The sequence below is a fragment of the Mesocricetus auratus genome, unplaced genomic scaffold, assembly GCF_017639785.1.
Source record: "Mesocricetus auratus isolate SY011 unplaced genomic scaffold, BCM_Maur_2.0 Super-Scaffold_100007, whole genome shotgun sequence".
Lineage (NCBI taxonomy): Eukaryota > Metazoa > Chordata > Mammalia > Rodentia > Cricetidae > Mesocricetus > Mesocricetus auratus.
Genome location: NW_024429191.1, coordinates 28625599 through 28649347, shown reverse-complemented (window position 1 = coordinate 28649347; position 23749 = coordinate 28625599). Strand labels below are relative to the sequence as shown.

At 44.0% G+C, this 23749-nt stretch overlaps 1 protein-coding gene and 1 pseudogene across 1 annotated transcript in view; both read right to left on the bottom strand.

Annotated features, from left to right (window-relative positions):
* The window catches only part of LOC121141088, a 48856-nt gene extending 47463 nt beyond the window's left edge, over positions 1-1393 (bottom strand). The window contains exon 1 of the mRNA XM_040747937.1: positions 880-1393. The gene's annotated coding sequence lies outside the window, so the exon portion shown is untranslated. The remainder of the gene's footprint in view (positions 1-879) is intronic.
* A 12091-nt stretch (positions 1394-13484) lies between these two features.
* On the bottom strand, positions 13485-14802 carry LOC106020723 (annotated as a pseudogene).
* Between the last annotated feature and the right edge of the window lie 8947 nt (positions 14803-23749).

Sequence of the window (23749 nt, the reverse complement as noted above, 5' to 3'; positions counted from 1 at the left end):
AAACCTAAGAATCATGGTCAGTGATTTGTAACAATTTGTCCTTGTCCCTCAGTGGAACAATGAATTAGATTTGAGGCAAGGGAAATGAGTGATTTTAAACTCCTCCCAAAGGATCTAAAACACTTCTAGGGAATGTTGTTGTATCTCTTGATTTCTAGAGGATAGATAGGGATCCAGGAGAGACCCAGGACAGTCAGGCTTCCATGTGAGAAGAGTGCCGACCACCCCCTACACTAGATTAGAGGGGGACTGATGGAGTCTCTCAGGATTTTCTTCACGATGATCTTGGTGTCCTGGGCAACTAAGTGAAGCACACGTCTGTGTTTTATGCGTCTGAACTGGAGTTGATACCTTAGCAGAGTCATTCCAATGCAAATAAAGCATTTGGATGGATTCACACAAAAAGGTCACTAAGCTACCTTACATTAAAACCCACCCTGAGGTCTAGACAAGAAACAACTCTTTTTTCTTTTATATTTTTCATCTATTTTAGATATTGCCTGTGGTCCATTCTGATCGTGGGATGTATTCTTATGGAGAGATGAAGAGGAGCTATCATCTTAGGTCCTAAGAGAACATGGGCTGGCATGCTCTGCCCTCTTTCTTCAAATCTAGCCACCAGTAGAAAACCCACAGGCTAGGCTTATGCAGGTGAGCTAGACATTTGCCTCCATGCTGGTGGCTTGGATGGATTTGAGCAGCAAAGATGGTACAGTGCTGTGTGGTACTGAAGTCAGAGAGGGGCCCCGCCCAAGCAAAAAAATAGGCAAGATCTAGGGTTCTGTGACCTGGTGTCACAGTCCTACTTTTCGTATCTTAAAGACAGAAGTTGTGGGAGACTGGCGGTGAACAGGCTGCATTGAAGAGGCTTTTACTTACCAACTGCAGAGGAGGGATTAAGTGGGGTCCGGATGTTAGCTGCCTTTCAGAAAAACGTTGCTGTCCTCCAGCAGTTCTCTCCTGAGCGATCTAGAACTGGAATGCAGACCCAGAAAGCCCAGAGATGAGATGCAGAGGTCTGGGGTTCTTCCAAGAGATGGTCAGGAGGAGTAGGAGCTGGCTAACTGAGCAAGTGGATTGCCTCCTTTCTGCCTCTGGTCTCTGTGCAGACCTTGGTTTTTTTGTTTTGTTTTTTTTTTTTTTTTTTGGCCGGCTGTTGTGATATCTGAGTTCTGCTTGGCAAGGCTGGGAGGGGGAGTGCACTCCAGTGAGAATAGGTTTCGGTTTCAATTCCTGGAGACACAGGCTGCAACCATGTTCTGTGTGAGTGTTCTCCCTGGCTGCCAGCTCCCGTGATTCTCCTGACCTCACTGTCTTCATAAAGGAGAAAGCCAGAGCACCAGGGAGTGGGGAGTCAGGCTCTGGTCCTCGCAGTCGGTGTTTGAGTGGGAAGGGGGTCTGAGCTGAGAAGGGCACATTTCATTTCCCTAAGATCCAGGAGCTAGTTTATTAGATGGACACCTGAGCAAAAGCAGGAATTGGAGACTCTGGTCCTGGCATAGACGCATTGACCCCTTGTGATGTTTTCATGAAGAAAAGCAGAAGTGTTCTCTAGCGACTGGCACAGGCTCAGTGACAGAGGGGACAGGCGAGAGGAGCCATGTTGCTTTCAGAGGGTCAGGGCAGCTCTGTCATTCAGTCCCTTTGCTGCTTTTCTGTACCTCCTGGCACAGCTGAGTCACGAGGAGCAGGGGTGTGCATGCAAGCAGAGCTGAGCCTGTTTCAGAGTCACTGTGCAGTGAGATGGGCTGGGCAGGGAGGGAGGAGGAGGCTCACACAGGCACTTCCCAGTGCCCTGAACACAACTTCTGCTGACTGGGGGACTTGTTGCCCAGAGGTCTGTGAAATATGACCCTCTGTCACCTCTCCAGGTGACCAGTAGTATGATCCTCTACTTGTTATGGTAGCTTTTGCTTTCTCCTTCCTGGAAAAGACTGAGTTTCTGAGAAGAGGACTAAGTATGAACTTTTTTTTCCATTCCTGTTCTTGTTTAATGAACTGGAGGTTTTGAGTGACAGCCAGAGGCTGTCCCTCCTTTTTGCTTCCCTCTAAGTCCTTGGCCTGGGTAGAAACCAGGCTACTGCAAGTCTCTGGCTGATTTCTATCCATCTTTAGAGATTGGTGGGGCCTGTCTATTGTCTGCTTTCTTTACGTGATTTCCATAAGAACAAATAGGAACAGGTCTCAGGGCAGTACAGGAAGATCAGAAAGAGAGTTTCTGGAACCTTCTATGTCAGAGAGCCAGAATTCGAACCCACGAAGTGTCTCCCTGGACCTCAGAGTCAGTCCTCTCGTGCTCTTGCTCCTGGGGAGGAACTGAGGCTGGTACCACAGGCCTTGTATGATTGGGCATCAGGGAAAGGCTTCTTAAGTCAGGATGACATAATGGTTGGATGCAGAGTGTGAGCACAGAGGATAATCAGAACTCAGGCAGCCTATCCTTGAAAAGGCCATTTGTATTTGGTGAGGTGGTCTGCAGTTAGACCTCCCTGATGAGGCTAGGCTGATGGTTAACTTCAGATGGCCATCTGTTTAGAGACTGTGTGGGTAAACTGGGCCACGGGGACACATGCATAATCTTATCAGTTGAGAAATGGAGGTAAGGAGAGTAGTTGCAAACCTTGCATTATAATAATGAGTTCCTGGCCAGCTTTGGCTTCATAGTGAAACTTTTTTGTTTTTTGAGACAGCATTTCTCTGTGTAGCCCTGGCTGTCCTGGAACTTGCTCTATAGACCAGGTTGGCTTTGAACTCACAGAGATCCACCTGTCTCTGCCTCTGCAAGTGGGATGTGTGTGCACCCCCACCTCCCAGCAAGACTTTTTTAAAGATTAATTTATTTCATGTACCTGAATGTTGTGTTTGTGTGTACATGCACACTGTATTCGTGCCTGGTGCCTGCAGAGGCCAGAAGAGAGTGCCAGATCCCCTGGAAATGGAGTGAAGGACAGTTGTGAGCCACTATATGGGTGCTGGGAGCTGAACCTTGGGCCTTTTACAAGAATACAAAGCACTCTTTTTTTTTCACAACAGGGTTTCTCTGTAGCTTTGGAGGCTGTCCTGGAACTCTCTCTTGTAGACCAGGCTGGTCCTGAACTCACAGAGATCCTTCTGCCTCTGCCCTCCAAGTGCTGAGATTAAAGGCGAGTGCTACCACCAATCAGCTTAATGTGTTCTTTTCAAAACCTGTTTTTGAGATAGAATGTCACTGTGGCCTGGAACTCCTAATGTAGACCAGGCTGGCCTTGAATTCCACCTGAATCTGCCTCCTGAGTGCTGGAACTAAAGGTATGAGCTACCATGACCAACATAGACCCTTAGCCTCTGAGTTATTCAAGATCCTACTTCAAGGGCTGGAAAGATGGCTCAGTAGTTAAGGGCACTAACAGCTCTTCCAGAGGACCCTGGTTCAATTCCCAGCACCTACATGATAGCTCATAGCTGTCTGTAACTACTTTTCCTGGGGACCCTGACACCCATGGCAAAATACCAATGCACATAAAATAAAAAATAATAAAAAAAAGTACCTACTTCAACAGGCTTTTACTTTGGTAAATCATTAATTCACCGTAGATAGACCATAAAGTATTCAGTACTGGTGATTCGCTGTTTACTTTCTCTGACACTGAAGTGACAGTGGGGACTGCCTCTCTCCTGCCCTTGGCCCTTTCGGTCAACAATGATTTCCTGGTACTGTCTGTCCATTGCCACAGCAGGTTACACTCCACACAAAGACTCACGCTGACTCACTCTGCAGACCTGTCAATCACAATATCATACCTACCACACATGGAGGCATGCCCATGTCCAGACACATGCACAAATCCATATGCACACACACACACACACACACACACACACACACACACACACACACTATAAACACCTTGCAGCCACAGAGCCTTGTACCCACTACTGGGACAAGCTAAAGAAGCCATCTTCAATTTGCTTTGTGACTAGAGAAATGGCCCTAGTATTTCTGTTAGGGGTAATGTAGGTATCTAGCTCCAAGCTCAGCAAATATAGTTTCTCATAGACATTATTATTATTATTATTATTTTGGTTTTTAGAGCTGTCCTGGAACTCTGTAGACCAGGCTGGCCTCCAACTCAGAGATCCACGTGCCTCTGCCTGCGGAGTGCTAGGATTTAAGGTGTGTACCGCCGCCACCACCACCCAGTGGACCTCGTTCCTGTGTGTGACTCCAACTCACAGAAGGGTTGTCTTCTGGAGCATGGAGGAGGCCCCGACAGTAACGGTTTACTCTGCTGTCAGAGTTGGGGACACATGCTATTCTTCATCCCACACACCATCCTCAGACGTAATCTATCACAGGCTGTCATGCTTAGAGCTCCAATTATCATGAAGACACATCTCAGAACTGTACTTTGACTCCCACAAGGAAAGCATGGCTTTTACAGTTGAGGATCAGAAAGGCATTTACCCCTCCCGCAGCTGCCCCCTCCTGGCTGTGGCCTGACACTGGATGCTGGACCTAGTAGACTCAGGAAGTGTGTGCAGCAGAGGCTCACCTCCTTTGGAGGAGGTGGTTTCTCTCAGCACTTTCTGGTTAATTCCGGCGAGACAGAGCAGTTTCACTCTTCGTCTCCTTTTCAAAATCTCATTTATTTGTCTGCTGTCTCAGCTCTCATCATTTATGTCACACCGTCTACATTCACAGATCATTTTGCAGTTTCAAAATAATTGCCTTTCCATTCGCTGAAGTGATAGAGAGTGGGACTATTTTCTCATGTAATATTTTTTCTAATAACAAACACATTTTGCCCTGGCTCACATATTTCACGTAAAAAATGTCTCTCTTAGAGACAACCAGTTCTGTCTAGGGATGAGACTCCTGACAGGTTACTTAGTCCCAAGTGATCAGCCCTAAACACTTACATGGACAAGCAGCATTAAATGGACTCTGCATTTGTGTCTCTCTGTGTGTTATGTATGTACGTGTGTAACAATAATTAAAGAAAAAGGGGTCATGAATCTTAAATGAAGTGGAGGGATGTGGGAGAAGTTCAAGGGGGAAATGGAGGCATGAAAATGGCGTAAATAGAGTATTCGTGTTTGGAAGACTCAAAAAATTTTTAAATTAAAAAAGAAAAGGGTCTTTGTTGGGCCTAAGAAAAGCTCAGATGTGAGGCCCAGTGTAACCTCCACGTGGGGGTGACTCAGTCAGATCTGATGCAAGATTGCCCCCTGCCTCGCTACCTGCCTGCTCGGTGGAATACTATTGGCCCTTAACTCCTCACTTCACCTTAACCTATCCCAAGATTCCCATATCCTACCTCAGTCCTATATAAGTTCCTGCCTGTTGGAATAAATCGAGATGCTGCCTGGACAGACTCCCAACTCAGTGTGTGTTCCCCCCTCCCTCCCCCCCAGACCCCTCCCCCCCGTAACTAATGGGAGGAGGGTCTGAGTCATCAACACTCACCATCCTGCTCAGCCCCCAGGAAGAGGCCCATCTCTGGAAGTTCTCCCTGCAAATGCAAATAAGGAGGAGCAGGGGTCAAGGGCAGAGCAGAGCCTGTGCAGTACCCTGGCTGGAGGCAGGTTGGGCAGGATCGGAGCTATACAACCCTGAATTGTACAGAGTCTTGCTCTGGAGACCCAAGCACAAAATCTGCCCGATTTCCTCTCTCTTGTGCCTCAATGTCACCCCTGTTTCCGTGTGCCTGACTCCCTCCCACTCAAGCAGGCAGGGGTTGAGGGCAGATGGAAGAACCTGCAAGCCAGTATCATAGAGTTGCCACTGTGACTTCCTTCAGTACCAAGCACTGGCTCAGCCTGTCCTTTTCTCTCCCTTTTATCTATCTGTCTGTGTTTCTGTCTGTCTGTCTGTCTTGGATTTCTAGTGAAAATCTCACTCCATGTCCCAAGAGGCCTGGAAGTCTGTGTATAACTGGAAGCCATTAAGGGGATTGCATCCTTCATTCCCCCCATCCCCCTCATGAACAGGAAATGAATGACAGGAAAACACAGAAGACAAGCCAGACTTAGGAACTGGACCTGGGTCTAGGCCTTGTCAATTTTAATTAGCTATGCTGCATACCTCACCACACCAGGATGACAGTTTCTGTAATAAGTCGTTTCTGAAACCAAACCACTTCCTCTCATAGCATTCAAAGATACACCCCAAGCTGAGGGAGAGGAAGCCCAGGCCTGAGCTTCTTGGTGGAAAACTCCAAGAAGATAAGCCCCCTCTTTACAAGGAGGTGGGGGTCAGAGAACCAGGTCCAGTCAGGAAGAAAGGACTAATGGGCCACAAACATGTTCACCTGTCCTTCTTAAAACAAAGCAATTCTGTTTTCCTCCTTTATCTGTTTCCATAATTTCTTAGAAAGTCTAATTTTATTAACTCTTTGAGTATTTCATGCATGCACACAACACATTTTGAGCATATTCACCCCCACTCATTTCCTAAATCCTAGGTCAACTCCTACTTCCTGTATTTCCTTCCAACATCCCAACATCATGTCTTGTTGTTGTTGTTGTTTTGTTTTTTGTTTTTGTTTTTGTTTTTTCTAGACAAGGATTCTCTGTAATGTTTTGGAGGCTGTCCTGGAACTCACTCTGTAGACCAGGCTGGCCTAGAACTCACAGAGATCCGACTGCCTCTGCCTCCTGAGTATTGGAAACAAAGGCTTTGGCCAATAACAACAGGCTCTCTCTCTCTCTGTCTCCCTCTGTCTCTCTCTGTCTCTCTCTGTGTGTCTCTGTCTCTCTCTGTCTCTCTCTCTGTCTCTCTCTCTTTTAAATTATAATGCAGAGTCTAGTTTGTGCTGCCCATATACCCTTGAGTGTGGGTCCACTTTGTTTTCCTACCAGGAGTCTTGCCCACCCTTAAAGGAAATGGATTTTCCCTCTCACAGATTCCATAACTCAGTGGAGGGGACTCAATGTACTCAGGGCACAGTCTATCAAGCTCCAAAACCTCCATGCATTGATACATTTACCCCCATGCCCATTTTCAGACCATAGAGCTGGCCTTAGATTTCCCATGACTTTCTGCATGTTTGTTCTCTGTACATTGTTGGACTGATAGGAAAGAAAGATCGATGCTTGCTTGTTGCTTAGGATGACATTGGATGTGCAGACAGACCTTGGCACGCCTCCCTGCTGTGTGAGACACCCAGCGCTGGTGCTTGTGACACCCTGCTTTGACAGAAAGACTGCTCTGTCTAGTCACTCCTTCACTGTAGTCACACAGGTGTAAGCACATAACTGCTAAGTGTACATACAGTTAGGTGTTTCTCTGTTGTCTGGTTCCGGGAAGTCCATGAAGACTGTCTTCCTATTGCCTTTTTCCTCGTGTGTTCAACCAGTGGTTTCCTTGTATGGTTTTAAGCATTTATCACTTTGTGCAGCATTTTGATGCTACAAGAGACTACAGGCGCATGTCACACACATCACATATCATTACCACACATAGTACAAATAGGCTGGACATTTTTGATACACCACGGGATGAAATGGTAGAAGTTCACTGTTGATAATCATTGGGCAGTTACTTGTTTTATTTTTTAAACAATTTTTAACACAGGGTTTGTGGTAGTTTGAAGTAATTGGCCCCATAAGCTCTTAGGGAGTGGCACTACTAGAAGATGTGGCTTTGTTGGAGTAGATACAGCCTTGTTGGAGGAAGTGTGTCTCTGTGGGGGTGGGCTTTCAGGTCTCTTTTGCTCAAGTGTCCCTCCATGTGACTTTCAGACCATTTCCTGTTGCCTGCAATGTAGGACTCCTTGGAGTTAAGGACAGAAGAAAAGGCTTATGGAGTTTGCCTCCCACGGCTAAGGAAAGTTGTTGAGGCTAGTCATGTGTCAGGGGTGTCTCTGAATAGAGGCCTAGAGAGGCCATTGTATGAAGCTGTGAAGTTGAAGTTGGATTGCATTAGGGATCTCAAGATGTTGTAGATACCAGAGTTGTGGGATACCTGCTGAAGAGAGCTAATAATGGGAGTGGAATCATCCTAAGAGAAAAAAAGTGTGTTGCAGTCAACAAAGCTGAACGGAGTTGGAGATCTGAAGAGCATTTGACATCAGACATGGAGACGCAGAGTTTGGAGTTTGCTTGGGTGGTTTTTAGTCCTGCTTTGGTCTAGCATTTCCTCATTGTGCTTCCTTACCTATGTTTTAGAATGCTGATGTACAAGCCTGTGTCATTATATGTTGAAAGCATGTGATCTGATTTTTTTATTTTTACAGATAATTACAGTTAAGAGATTGCATGAATCTCAGAAGAGACTTTGAAATTTGGACTTTCATAAATTAAGTAATTACTTAGGTTTTTTTGAGATAGGGTTTCTCTGGGTAGCTTTATAGCCTGTCTTGGAACTCATTCTGGTCTCTAATTCACAGAGACCTGCCTGCCTCTGTCTCCCAAGTGCTGGGATTAAAGGGATGCACCACCATCACCTGACTGAACTTTGGACTTTTAAATGTTGTTGAGATTGTGATAGACTGTGGAAACTTTTGAAGTTGGATTAAATGCTTTTTGCATTATAATATGGTTATAAGCTTATCGGGGCCATGGAGTGAAATGTGGTAGTTTGAATATATTGGCCTCCATAAGCTCATATGGCATGTTAGGAGGCATGTGGCTTTGTTGGAGTAGGTATAGCTTTGTTAGGGGAAGTGTGTCAATGTGGGGGCAGGCTTTGAGGTCTCTTCTGTTCAAGCTTCCCTCAATGTGACTATCAGACCATTTCCTGTTGTTTGCAAGATGTAGGACTCTCAACTACTTCTCTAGCAATATGTCTGCTTGCATGCCATCATGCTCTCTTCCATGATGATAATGGACTGAAACTCTGAAACTATAAGTGAGCCACCCCAATTAAATATGCTCTTTGTAAGAGTTGCCGTGATCATAGTGTCCCTTTACACAAAAGAAACCCTAAAGGAACCCTAAAACAAGGCTTCTTTGTATAACAGCCCTAGATATCCTGGAACTGTAGACCATGTTAGATTCGAACCAACTGCTTCTGCCTCCCAAGTGTGCACCACTACTTCCTGGCTGGGCAGTTACTTGTATGAGTTATTTTTCTTGTTGCTGTGATAAAATACCCTGGCAAAAACAATAAAAAGAGAAGGAGTTTATTTTGGGTCACAGTTCAAGGCTACAATCCATTGTGATGGAGAAGGCAAATGATCACATAGCATCTGCAGTCAGGGAGCAGAGAGGTGAACGCTGGTGCTCAGCTGACTTCCTCCATTGTATGCAGCACAGGGCTACAGCCTAGGGACATGTGATGCCCACATTTAAGGTGGGCTTTCCCGTTTTGATTAACTTAGTCAGGATAATCACATACAGGCATACCTAGATATTTGTCTCCAAGTGACTCTAGGTACTGTCAAGTTGAAAATTGATATAAACCATTACACACAAACCTGCAATGTACTGAAACATTTCCCATGTACAGGACAGAAACTCTCGCATCCTCAGAGGTGGACTTCTCTGCTGACAGCCTCCCCTGCCTCATACACTGTGGCAATGGCTTTCCACTGAAACTATTCGTGTTTAAACACACAGAAATAGATTCAAGGCCACTGAGACAGGGTCCTGGGTGTTGTACATGACACGAGGCAGGTAAATGACCATTAGAAGCAGACTGCTCAGTAGATGGTGTTACAAAGGACAGTAAGCCAGAAAGAGAAGAAATGACATATTAATACTATTCACTTGCAGTGGGACACTCTGATGGTTGATCAGAGCCTAGAATAGTGATTCCTAGAAGCTGGGAATGTAAATAGAGGGGAAGAGAGTGTTTGGATAACAGGTACCAAAAGGATTAGAAGTAAGGAGCTGGTTCTGGGGTGCTGCAGCACAGCACCGACATTCTTTCTTAAAATAACCTATTATGTTCCTTATGAATAAGAAGAAAAGAGATGGTCAGATGTTCCAGACACAGACATGACATTAAAATGGCAAACGTACCCTCAGTTGGTCACCATCTACTGTATGCATGCATTATTAATATTGGCTTATTATCTGCTAGTCGCAATAATTTCAAAATGCCTAATAATACGGACATCTGACTCCCCAGATTAAAAACATGATTTATTTATTTTTATTTGATGTGCATTGGTGTTTTGACTGCATGCATGTCTGTGTGAGGGTGTGGAATCCTCTGGAGTTGGAGTCACAGACAGTTATTATATGCAATGTGGACATGGGAATTGAATACAAGTCTTCTCGAAGAGCAGTCAGTGCTCTTAACTGCTGAGATATCTCTCAAGATTTGATAATTATGTCTTGTTTATTTGAGTTAAGTTGTCACACTGAGTCCCACAAATAAGTACAATTGGAACTAAATGTGCATATGTGCACATATACACATATATTCTGGTATAAAGTGAGGTAGGATAATTATGGGGCTTGAGGAAATTAATTTTACATAGCATCTTGTCTAGGTGATGTTACCTGTGCTGGTTTAAATGAAAATGGCCCCTACAGGAAGTAGCACTATTAGAGGAGGTATGGTCTTGTTGGAGAAAGTGTGTCACTGTGGGCCTGAGGCAGGGTGCGGCTTTGAGGACTCCTATTCTCGTACTATGCCCAGTATAGGCTACAGACTCCTTCTGTTGCCTGCAGATCAAGATGCAGATCTACCAGGTCTTTCTCCAGCGCTGTGTCTGCCAGTATGCCACTTGTTGTGATGATAATGGACTAACCTATGAACTATAAACCAGCCCCAATTAAATGTTTTCCTTTATAGGAGTTGCTATGGTCATGCTGTCTTTTTACAGCAAAACGAACCCTAACTAAGACAATGCCCATAATTAACAAGCGCCAGTGTAGATGTTATTGTGAAAGTAATTTTTAGATGAGGTTACATTTTAAAACAGGAAAGCCGGGCGGTGGTGGCACACGCCTTTAATCCCAGCACTCAGGAGGCAGAGGAAGGCTGATCTCTGTGAGTTCGAGGCCAGGCTGGACTGACAACCTCCAAAACAATATAGAGAAACCCTGTCTCGTAAACCCCCCCCAAAAAAATACATTTTAAAACAGGAGCCTTTGAATACTCCAGATTATCTCTGCTGCTATAAATGCCCCTGTGTAACCAATTGAAGACCTCAAGATAAACAAAAACAAAACAAAGCAAATCTGAAACCCAGGGGAGGGATAGGAAAGAGTTGTTTGGACACAAGTTGTAATTTTGACTCTTCCAAAGATTTCTGCTACAAGGCTGCCCTGTAGATACTGTGCTTGCCAAGTCTCACAGCTGAGTGAGCCAACGAGAGCCAGTGGCAGGGAGAGGAGCAGAGAGAGAGGTGGGGGAGAAGAAGAGGAGAAGGAAGGAGAAGAGGAGAAGGAAGAGGCAGAGGAGGGCAGAAGAGGAAGAGGAGGAGGAAAAGAAAGGAGGAGAGACAGACTTGGTAAGTTATGACCATGACAGTGCTGTGGTTTGCAGGCCACCACAGGCTCTTGTGTTAAGCACCAGGTCCCCAGCATGGCACAATGTTCTTGAATGTTGTTGAGCTTTGGGAGGTAGGGCCTAGTTGGTGGAAGTAGGTCATGAGAGCTGGTACTTTGTTACTCCTGTCCCTTGTTGTCACCTAGCTCTTTCTGCCACCATGCTCACAGCCTTCTCTTACACTGCGTTACTTCTCTCACCATGCTGCTTCTAGTATGAAAGAGTGCAATTCTCTGAAATTGTGAGCCAGACAAACCCTTTCTTCTCTTAAATCATTTCTGTGACACAGGTAGAAGAAAATATGAATATTATATATTGCTTCCTTTTCTCCAAAGAATCCCTAAGCAGACCTAAGATGTGCATGCTTGCTTTGTGCACATGGAATTCCATGCATGACTCTTTACATACCTTCTACAAGGGCACCTATAAATATAGAAAGTATCGCTGGAAAATTTTTTTTTTTTGGTTTTTGGAGACAGGGTTTCTCTGTAGCTTTGGAGGCTGTCCTGGAACTCACTCTGTAGACCAGGCTAGCCTCGAACTCACAGAGATCCACCTGCCTCTGCCTCCCGAGTGCTGGGATTAAAGGCGTGTGCCACCAACGCCCGGCTTATCGCTGGAATTTTAACGGAGTTAGATGTTCAAAAGAGACTCCCTAGGATGACACCTAAGAGACACCAAAAGAGTTCCCATAGGGTGCTGTGGACAAACTGTCAACAACTCTACATGCTGACCTCTCATGTGGGCAAGAACCAACAAACTCCCTTGGAGATCAAAGCAGAAAGCTGGTTTTCGAGTGATCTTACCAAAAGAAGAGACAATTTAACTAGTGCTTGTGTTGGGTACAAACTGAAATCTGAACACATTCAGGTTGCCTGATAAAGGATATGGAATAAAATGTCCTTGTTTGCAAGAACTGAGAGGACCTGCAGATGTGTTCACCCATCCATGGTATTCCAGCTCTTCCTGGAGGGCGCATGGACAATGGTCACAATCCCCTCTACCATGTGACTCTTGTGTCTATCCTGGAGGGGGCATGGATGATGATCACAAAGATACCACATCATGTGGAGATGTTTGCTGGGAACCAAGTCCCTGTACTTTACAACCCCACAAAGAAATTCTTCAAGTCAGGAAATCACCTTCTTCACCTTAGGAGAATGTTGCAATGTCTGGGAAATCACCATGAGATGAAAGATCCAAGTTTAATTTGGCAAAGATATTGCAAGTCATACATATACAAGCATGTGTTCTCAGACATGATATTTTAGTGGGAGAGATATTTTGCATGTGTTTTTACACCATTGATGACTCTTTTTTCCACTTGCTACAGTGATACTCTGTCTCTGAAAGAGGAAAGGGATTGTGAATCCTCAGGTCTTCCACAGAAAATGTTTGTCCCTTCAAAGTAGGTCATAAGTTAGTGCCCAAAGCTAGTTGCAAGTTTTGTATCTTATGGCTCCTTCACAGCTTCCAAGTATTCTGGGGACATGCATGACCCCATCATCTTTGATAAAAATTCCTCTTTATTGAGAAGAGTCTTGGCATCATTGAAGAGACTTTTCAAATAGAAACTAAAGGCCTGTGGCAAGTGGAAATAACTCAACATATTTCAATAGTTTTTCTTCTGAGAACATGTCTTTGACCCTTGTTAGCAAATGGAAAGACTTAAGGTGTGCTTTGATTTCATTCACAGACATGTTAAAATTCTTGGCAATATTTTCCAGTGAGGCATCATCCAGCCCAAAGTAAGCCCTGTAGAGATCCAAGGTCTTCTCTACTGTCTGTATTTTATCTCTGATCAAGCCCCCAAGTGGAATGGTGGCCCATGCTCCAGCCTTCAAGGCCTCCAGCCAGATCTTCTGTTTCAGGAAAACCCTCTTCCGGTCAATGGCAGACTCAGTCACACTGTACAAGGAGAGCATGAAGATGTAGCACTTGTGGGCTCGGAGCTCGCTCAATAGGGTGGTCTCGGAAGTCAAAGTCGGACACATCAAAGTTAGAGACCAAGAAGATTTGAGGCTCACTGGAGAGGGCTTCCTTGAGATGCTTTGAACAGTCATCTCGAATTTTCTTTATGATACTGTCTCCTGGAACAACTGTGGAAAACACTGTTTTGTCCTATTAACTCCTCTCAGTATAGAGAGGCGCTAGGGCTGAATGAACTTACCTTTTCTGTAAAAAGTTCTTCCTTACTAAGGAGAATTTTAACATCATTTGCCACAGTGTCAATGAAGTAATTTTGCAAGTAGAAAGCCTTTGAAAAGTAAGGATGGCTAATGTACTCTGTTTATCTGTTAAGGATTTACCCTGCTCTTCTGAAAACAAATGTGGAGACTTAATGCTCGCCTTGAGTTCCTCCAGTGTCACGTACAAATCCTCAGCAATGTTTTCCAGGGATGTCTCATCCAGGCCAAAGGAAGATCTGCAGAGGTTCAAAGTCTCTTCCAACTTCTCTATATCATTTTTGGTCAAACCCCTAAATGGTATGGTGGCCCAGGCTCTTGGCATTACCGATTCCTTCCAGACCTTCTGTTTCAGTGTGTCCCTCTTCTGGTCTATGGTGGAAGGAGTAACACTTGGCAAAGTGAGCATGAAGATGTGGCGCTTGTGGGCTGGGAGCTCCCTCAGAAGGGTGGTCTCCAGCTTTGGGAAGTCAAAGTCAGACACATCATAGTTAGAGACTAAGAAGACTGGAGGCTCCTGCTGGGTAATTTCCTTAAGCATACTTGAAATGGTATTTCAAATCTGCTTTAAGATGTTCTCTCTATTGAATCTCCGAGGACCACACTATTTTTGAACCATTAGATCGTGATCTGTGTGGGTTCGAACAAAATAGAAACTCCTATTCACTTGCACAATGGCTTTGGCTAGTTCTGCATCATTATGTTTAAAGCATCCAGAAGAGACAATAATGAAGAAGTCATACTCCTCAAATTGATTTTCTTCAGATAATCTTGTGGTTGGAAGGCAGTGGACCCAATGCCAGGCAGGTCCCATAGTGTCACACTGGGCAGTTTAGAGTATGGATATGGTTTTCTCTCAGTGGTTGTACATATCACTCCAGTGGAAGCAGCCACACCCTCTTCATCAGGCCGTACTCCCTGTAGAGCATTGATGAGACTGGATTTTCCAGCCCCAACCTCCCCAATCACTGCAATGTTCAGTGGGGCTTTCTCAATGTCAATCAGAGAATCACTGATTGCAGAAACTGTTCCCCTCAGGTTTCCGTCCTCTAGGTATGATTCAATCAAGGTGGCTAATTCCTGAGACAGGATTTTGGTTTCCATCTTGAAATCATGAACATTTGAAGCAAGGCTGGAAGTTGAATCAGGATCCTCCTTCTGAGGGGGTGTAGAAGAGGCGGTCTGACCCATGGTTGCAAACAGTTGATGGTACTAAAGGGAGGAAAGAGCGAGGAAGGTAAAAAAAATTAGTTCAGAAAGAGAAAGTGATGGAAAAGCAGAGTCCCTGTAACCAACCCACATTACAAATGGGGTCTTTCCCCCTTTTAATCAAATATTCAGGACTCAACTTCATTTACTCCTGTCCTGGATGTAAATTTAGCCATGGCTCAGACTCCCTTACTCTTGACCATTTTGCTCTTTAAAGCACTTTTAATTCTTTACGATCAAATTCAAACCTTAATACCAGCACTAAGGAGATTGTGTTGCAAATCACAAGTTTGATGTCCACCCAAGACCTTTGTCTGGAAAAGGAATTGCCCAATTTCAGAGTGTTGTCAGTCTCTTCAAATATGGTCTTATTATGAAATGTAAACTGATTTTCAGGTTTTCAGTTACTTTAATAATTAACCTGAATAGTAATTATTCAAACTTAAGTGGAGAGCACAACTTTTTGTCAGAAGAAGAGGTCTGTTGATGTATCTCTCTTGGGTTTCCTCTGACTTTGATATCTAAGAGACTCCTTTCACTCTTTGGTACTGAAAACCCTTTGTTTTGGCAATCAAAACCATATGTTTGTGCTGGTCATAGACTCTGATGTGGGATGCTGCCAGTGTTGTTTTGTGAAATCGGTATGATATACCCATTAATTTGTCACCTAAATATTTGGTTTGTATCTGAGTTAGTACTATCATGCAACTTGTCCAGAGAAGCTGCTCTTTATAGTGAGTAGGAGTAAATGTAGAGTAACTCACAATGCTCAATGAGTTAAGAATAAGAGATGTTGAATGCTCAGCCATAAACAGGACACCTTTATCACCCCTTCCAAGGATTAGTGCAAAGCAGCAGAGATGACAGAACAGTGTAAGAACCCAGGGAATGGGCAGAGTGTTTTGACAATGTAAAAAAAATCCTGAAAGAGTCAACACTCAAATAATTCAGTCAATTAGTGGTCTAATGATCTGTAGAGACAGTCATCAACAGACTAAATAAAATGAACAATAAATACTTGAAAATGTTTTCAGTAGCCTGAGCTATCAGAGAAGAGCAAATTAAAACTGTTTTGATATTCCATCTGCACAAAGTCAGAATGGCTACTATCAAGAAGCCAAATAACAACAGCAGCGAATATTGATGAGAGTGCAGAAAAGAGGAACTGTATTCACTGTTGGAAGTTGGTGCAGCTCCTACAGAAATAAGTATGGATTTTCTGAAGAAAGTTGATCACTGGTCCAGCAATATCATTTAGTTGAACCTGACGGACTCTCAGTCAACAGACCACAGATTTACTAGTATATCCATGGAAACAAGTCAGTGTATATATCCATATACAGATGAATGAACCAAAAAAGAAAAAAAACATGGCACAGAGGCAACAGGATTTCATGTAGCTGGGAAGAAAAGTGAAAGCATGACTTTTTCAGAAACGTATAACTGGAGGCCACTGTTCAGAGAAAAGAATCCAGATCTCAGGAAGAAAATATCCCATGCTTTCTTTCATAGGCTGAACCTAACCTTAAAGGCTTGTGTATCTGTACCTGTGGTTTTTAGATACCCAGTCAGGAAAAGCTGAAGAGGTACCAAGTGGTGTTGGAAATGAATAGGGTTATATGTAACAGGAAGGTAGAAGCAAGGACTAACTAGAAGAAGACAATGAACTGGCTGGAGGGAGGGGGGAGACCCAGGAACACAGGAGGGAGGGGCACAGGTGAGAACTGAGTACACTGACACATAGTATGAAGAAGGTATGATGAAACTTGGTGATTAAAATAGAATAAAAAGACAAAGACAGTTACGATTTTTCAGTATCAGCTGAGGGATGGTGGCACAGGCCTTTAATCACAATACTTGAGAGGCAGAGGCATGTGTATTACAGTGAGTTCAAAGCCAGCCTGGCCTACAGAGTGAGTTCCAGGACAGCCAGGACTGTTATACAGAGGACCCCCTGCCCAAATATTTTGGTATTATTGTCTCTAACGGTGCAGCCACTGGAAGAGTAGGTAGTGAGATAAGTGAGTAAGTGCTGTAGTCTTGTCTTTTAATGCACTCCTCTGATGGCTCTTCTTGATTGTCACCGTGACTACATCCGGAATTATATAGAACCCAAGCGGCTGGCACACCTGTGCATTTTTCTTGATTGCCTAATATGAGATGGGAAGAACTAATCTAAATGTGGGCTACACCTTCTGGTGGCAGCCCCCAGAAAAGGACATGGAAGAAGGAAGCTTTTTTTCTTTTCCTGCTTGCTCTCATTCTCACTGGCAAGTTCATCTAACCGGCTGCTGAGGCATTCCTTTGCTGGTCTTAGAACCCACTTCTTTAGGGGTTTCAATGTATACTGAGGACCAGCTATGACATTCAGCCTCATGGATGGAGTAACTACCGGATTCTTGGCCCTTCCTTCAGGAGACATCGACTGTTGGCCTAGCCACATCACAGCTGGTTAGCCACTCAATCCCCTTCTAATAGATAGAGATTCACGCTAGCACTTCTGCTCTTCCAGAGAACCCTGAACAAAACTCCACAGAAATGAGAAAATTCTACCTATATCATCCTAGGCAAGGGAAAGGTAAAAAGGATGGTGTCATGATTAGGGTTCACTATTGCTGTGAGGAGGCACCATGACTATGGCAACACTGATAAAGAGAACATATAATTGGGGGAGGTTACTTCCAGTTTCAGAGTTTCAGACCATTATCCCACGATGGGGAGCAGAGCAGTGTGCAGGCAGAAGGGGTGCTGGGACTGAGCCTGCTACATATTACAGGCAACAGGAACTCAATTGACGGTCACACCGAGTGAAGCTCGAGAAAAAGATCTCAAAGCCTGTCCCCACCGTGACACACTTCTTCCCACAAGGCCACACCTCCTAACAGTGCCACTCTCTTTGGGGACCATTTTCTTTCAAACCACCACAAAGATTTCAGAATGTCATATGCAGGTAAAGACTCTTGTCTCTTCTTGATTCTAGTAAAACAGAACTGTTTATGCGTTCTGGGTGTCTCAAATTTGAACACGTGAACCTTATATAAAGCAGGCCCAGGACATGTATATGATGATACTTTTATAAGAAAATAGAGAGATATTAGGTGTTCAGCCAGACTTGGATTCTAAGTTCATGTTCATGCTCACAGGAGTGCTGGGGGATGTCCTTCTGTGTATATGTTTCTCTTATTGGTTGGTGAATAAAGCACTGATTGTCCAGTAGCCAGGCAGGAGACGAGGAGAATTTGGGGGAGAGGACACAGAGAGAAGCTGTGAGGGAGATGCCATGTAGCTGCTGAGGGAGCAAGGTTCTCTGGTAAGATAAAACCACATGGAAATACTTAGATGAATACAGATGGGTAAATAATTAAGGGAGAGTTAGGCAATAAGAAGCCCGAGCCATTGTCCAAACAGTTTATAATTAATATAAGCAGTGTGTTTAATATAAGCTGCATGATCAGGCAGAACAGAAGCTCCATCTTCACAGGAAAATCAGGTGGTCTTTAGGAGACAGGGATGTGCAGAGGATCCTGGAGGGAGGACTTACAGCTCAGCCTGGGGACAATTCTCCTAGGAGCCCTTGGGTCTGACAAAATCAATCATGCCTTCATGATAATATCCTGAAGAAAACTGGGAATGGAGCAGACATATTTCAACATAACAAAGGCTATACATGGGTCTTTGCCAGACTCTTTCAATGAGGCTTCAATAACACTCAATCCCCAAGCCACACAAAGACACAACTAAGAAAGAGAACTTCAGACCAATATCCCTCATGAACATTGATGCAAAAATACTCAATAAAATACTGGCAAATCGGATCCAAGTAAACATCAAAACAATCATTCACCACGATCAAGTAGGTTTCATACCAGGGATGCAGGGATGGTTCAACATATGAAAATCCATCAATGTAATCCACTATATAAACAAGCTGAAAAACAAAAATCACATGATCATCTCACTAGATGCTGAAAAAGCCTTTGACAAAATCCAACACCCCTTCATGATAAAGGTCTTGGAGAGATCTGGGATAACAGGAACATACTTAAACATAATAAAATCTATATACAGCAAACCAACAGCCAACATCAAACCAACTGGAGGGAAACTCAATGCAATTCCTCTAAAATCAGGAACAAAACAAGGCTGTCCACTCTCCCCATACCTGTTCAACATGGTACTTGAAGTTCTAGCTATTGCCATATGACAACAAAGGGGGATCAGGGGATACAAATTGGGAAGGAAGAGGTCAAACTTTCACTGTTTGCAGATGATATGATAGTTTACATCAATGACCCAAAGAACTCTACCAGGGAACCCTTACAGCTGATTAACACCTTCAGCAAAGTGGCAGGCTACAAGATCAACTCAAGAAAATCAGTAGCCCTATTATATACAGATGATAAAAGGGCTGAAAAAGAAATCAGAGAAACATCACCCTTTACAATTGCCACAAACAACATAAAATACCTTGGGGTAATGCTAACCAAACGAGTGAAAGACCTGTATCTCAAGAACTTTGCATCTTTAAAGAAAGAAATGAAAGAAGCCCTCAGAAAATGGAAAGATCTCCCATGCTCTTGGATAGGTAGGATCAATGTAGTAAAAATGGCAATCCTGCCAGAAGCAATCTACAGATTCAATGCAATCCCCATTAAAATCCCAGCACAATTCTTCACAGACCTTGAAAGAACAATAATCAATTTGTATGGAAAACAAAAGACCCAGGATAGCCAAAACAACCCTATTCAACAACGCAATGTCTGGAGGCATCGCCATCCCTGACCTGAAGCTCTATTACAGAGCTATAGTCCTGAAAACAGCTTGGTACTGGCAGAAAAATAGACAGGTAGACCAATGGAATCAAATTGAAAACCCGGATATTAACCCACACACGTGTGAACATCTGATCTTTGACAAAGAAGCTAAAAATATACAATGGAATAAAGAAAGCATCTTCAACAAATGGTACTGGCATAACTGGAGGCTGGCATGTAGAAGAATGCAGATCGGTCCATGTTTATCGCCATGCACAAAACTTAAGTCCAAATGGGTCAAAGACCTCAACATAAATCCAGCCACACTGAACCTCTTAGAAGAGAAAGTGGGTGGTACCCTTGAACAAATTGGTACAGGATACAGCTTCCTGAACATAACACCACTAACACAGACAGTGAGATCAACAATTAATAAATGGGACCTCCTGAAACTGAGAAGCTTCTGTAAGGCAAAGGACATAGTCAGCAAGACAAAAAGGCAGCCCACAGATTGGGAAAACATATTCACTAACCCCACATCTGACAGAGGGTTGATCTCCAAAATTTACAAAGAGCTCAAGAAGCAAGTCTCCAAAACACCAAAGGATCCAATTAAAAAGTGGGCTGCAGAACTAAATAGAGAATTCTCAACAGAGGAGGCTAAAATGGCCAAGAGACACTTAAGAAAGTACTCAACATCCTTAGGCATCAGGGATATGCGAATCAAAACAACTCTGAGATACCATCTTACTCCTGTCAGAAGAGCTAAAATCAAAAACACCAAAGACAATTTGTGCTGGAGAGGATGTGGAGAGAGGGAAACACTCCTTCACTGCTGGTGGAAGTGCCAACTCATACAGCCACTATGGAAATCAGTATGGAGATTCCTCAGGAAAATGGGAATCAATCTACCACAAGATCCAGCAATTCCACTCTTAGGCATATATCCAAAAGAGGGAAATTCATACAACAAGGGCATCTGCTCCACTATGTTCATAGCAGCATTATTTGTAATAGCCAGAACCTGGAAGCAACCTAGATGCCCCTCAATTGAAGAGTGGATAGAGAAATTGTGGTACATTTACACAATGGAGTATTACTCAGCAGAAAAAAAAAACAATGAAATCTTGAAATTCACAGGTAAATGGATAGCACTAGAAGAAACCATCCTGAGTGAGGTAACCCAGTAGCAAAAAGACAAACATGGTATGTACTCACTCATATATGGATTTTAGACATGGATCAGGATAGTGCCAGTCTGCACTTCCACTGACAGAGAGTCTGGGAAACAGGAAAGAACCTAAAAGATATGCATAGTACCCAAGAGAAGAGGAATGAGGCAAGATGCTCTGAACAGATGGGGAACACGGCGAGGAATGGGGGGGAGTGGGAGCTGGGAAGAAGAGAGGGGGAGAAGAGGAAGAGAGAGTAGGTCATGGGGGAACAGGAAGGTTGAGTGGGGGGGGGCAGAATAGGGGGAAGAGGGAATCATGGGTTAGAAGACAGATCAGGCACCAGTGTGACCTCAAGTGATCTAACGGGATGACACCAATTGGCAAGCTAAGCAATAGTGGAGAGACCACCTCGAATGCCCGTTCCTGATAATGAACTTGATGTCTATAACCATCCTGGAGCCTTCATCCAGTGACTGATGGAAGCAGAGGCAAACATCCACAGTTAAGCACTGAACTGAACCCAAGGAACCCAGTGACAGAGAGAGAGGAGTGATGAGCAAATTGGCAAAGAATGGGCTGGCAAAACCAGCAGAGACAGCTGATCTGAACAGGGGAGAGCTCTTAGACCCCAGACCCATAGCGGGGAGGCCAGCATGGGACTGTTCCAGACCCCTGAATGTGAGAGTCAGTGAGGAGGCTTGGGCAACCTTGGGGCCCTGAGCAGTGGATCAGTGTTTATCCCTGGAATACAAACAGATATCGTGTGTCCATAGCACAAAGAGGGATGCTCTCTCAGCCTGGACTCTTAGGGGAGTGCCTGGACCCTACCCTGAATGAAATGACAGACGCTAGATATCCCCTATGTGGAAGGAATTGGCAATAGGGTGGGAGGCTGGGGGGGGTTAGGGAGGGCGGGAGGAGGGGAGGAAGAGGGAACTGGGATTGACATGTAAAACAAGCTATTTAAAATTAAAATAAAAAAAATAGATAGGTAGACCAATGGAATGGAATAGAAAACCCTGATTAAAAAACCCACACACCTACAAACACTTGATTTTTGACAAAGAAGCTAAAATTATACAATGGAAAACAGATAGCATCTTGAACAAATGATGCTGGAATAACTATTGGCACGTAGAAGACTGCAGATGTCTATTGCCGTGCATAAAACTTAAGACCAAATGTATCCAAGACCTCACTGTAAATGCAGCTACATTGAACCTGTTAGGAGAGAAAGTGGGAGGTACCCTTAAACTAATTGGTACAGGAGACTGCTTCCTGATCATAATACCAGAAGCACAGGTACTGAGATTGAAAAAACTGAGAAGCTTCTGTAAGGCAAAGGACAAAGTCATCAAGTTTAAGGCAACCCACAGAATGGGAAAAGATATTCACTAATCCCACATCTGACAGAGGGCTGATCTCCAAAATTTACAAATAACTCATGAAGCAAATATCCAAAACACCAAAGGATTCAATCAAAAAATGGATACAGAACTAAATAGAGAATTCTCAATAGAGGAGGCTAAAATGGCTGAGAGACACTTGAGAAAGTACTCAACTTCCTTAGCCATCAGGGAAATGCAAATCAAAACAACCTTGAGATAACATCTAACCCCTGTCAGAATGGCATAATCAAAAACATAATGACAGTTTATTCTGGAGAGGATGTGAAGAGAGGGGAACACTTCTCCATGGCTGGTGGAAGTACAAACTCATAAATCCACTTTGGAAATCAGTATGGAGATACTTTAGGAAAATGGGAATCAGTCTACCACAAGATCCAGCAATTCCAGTTTTAAACATATACCGAAAAGATACACATTCATACAAGGACATCTGTTCCCCTATGTTCATAGCAGCATTATTTGTAATAGCCAGAACCTGGAAGCAACCTAGATGGTATACAATAGACTACTACTCCACAGAAAAAAACACAATGTAATCCTGAAATTTGCAGGCAAATGGATGATACTAGAAGAAACCATCCTAAGTAGGGTAACCCAGTCACAAAAGGACAAGGTATGTACTCACTCATATATGGATTTTAGACCAGAAACAGGGAAGTAACAGCCTACAGTCCCTCCGCCAGAGAGTCTAGGAATCAGGGAGGACCCTAAGAGAGATATACATGGTACCTCAGAGAAGCAGAATGGGACAGGATCTCCTGAGGGGAATTGGAGCAAGGAGGAAGGTGAGAGGGAGCTGGGAGGAAGAGAGGGATCAAAGAGGAGGGGAGAGGAGGACGTGGGGAAGAAAGAAGGTTGAATCAGAGGAAGAATAGAAAAGACCCCTGAGAGATACCATAAGAGAGGGAGCCACTATAGATTTGAGGAAATATCTGGCACGAGTGAGATTTCCAGAGATCTACAAGGATGACAGCAACTGGCAATCTAACCAATAGTGGAGAGGCTACCTTCAATGTCCTTCCCCGATAATGTAACTGATGACTATCTTGTATATCACCATAGAGCCTCCATCCAGTGGCTGATGGAAGCAGAGGCAAACAGACACCCAGAGCTAAACACTGAATTGAACTCCTGGAAGTCAGTTGCAGAGAGGGAGGAACAATGAGCAAAGGGGTCGAGACTGAGTTACGGAAACCCACAGAAAGAGCTGACCTGAACAAGGGGGAGTTCATGGACCCCAGACTGATAGTTAAGAGGCCAGCATGCAACTGATCCAGACCTCTTGAATATGGGTGTCAGTGAGGAGGTCTCAGCATTCTTTGGGACATCAAGCAATAAATCAGTATTTATCCCTGGCACCTAAATAGACTTTGGGAGACTATATCATGTAGAGGAACACTCTCTCAGCCTGGACATATGAGGGGGGGCCTAGCCCATGCCCTGGGATGATATCACAGACTTTGTAGATCCCCCATAAAGGGCCTCACCCTCGCTAGAGAGTGGAGTTGGGATTTGGTGGGCAGTTGGGGATTGATAGGCAGGAGAGGAGAGGAGTGAGAGGGAGCTGGGATTGACATGTGAAGCAAGGTTT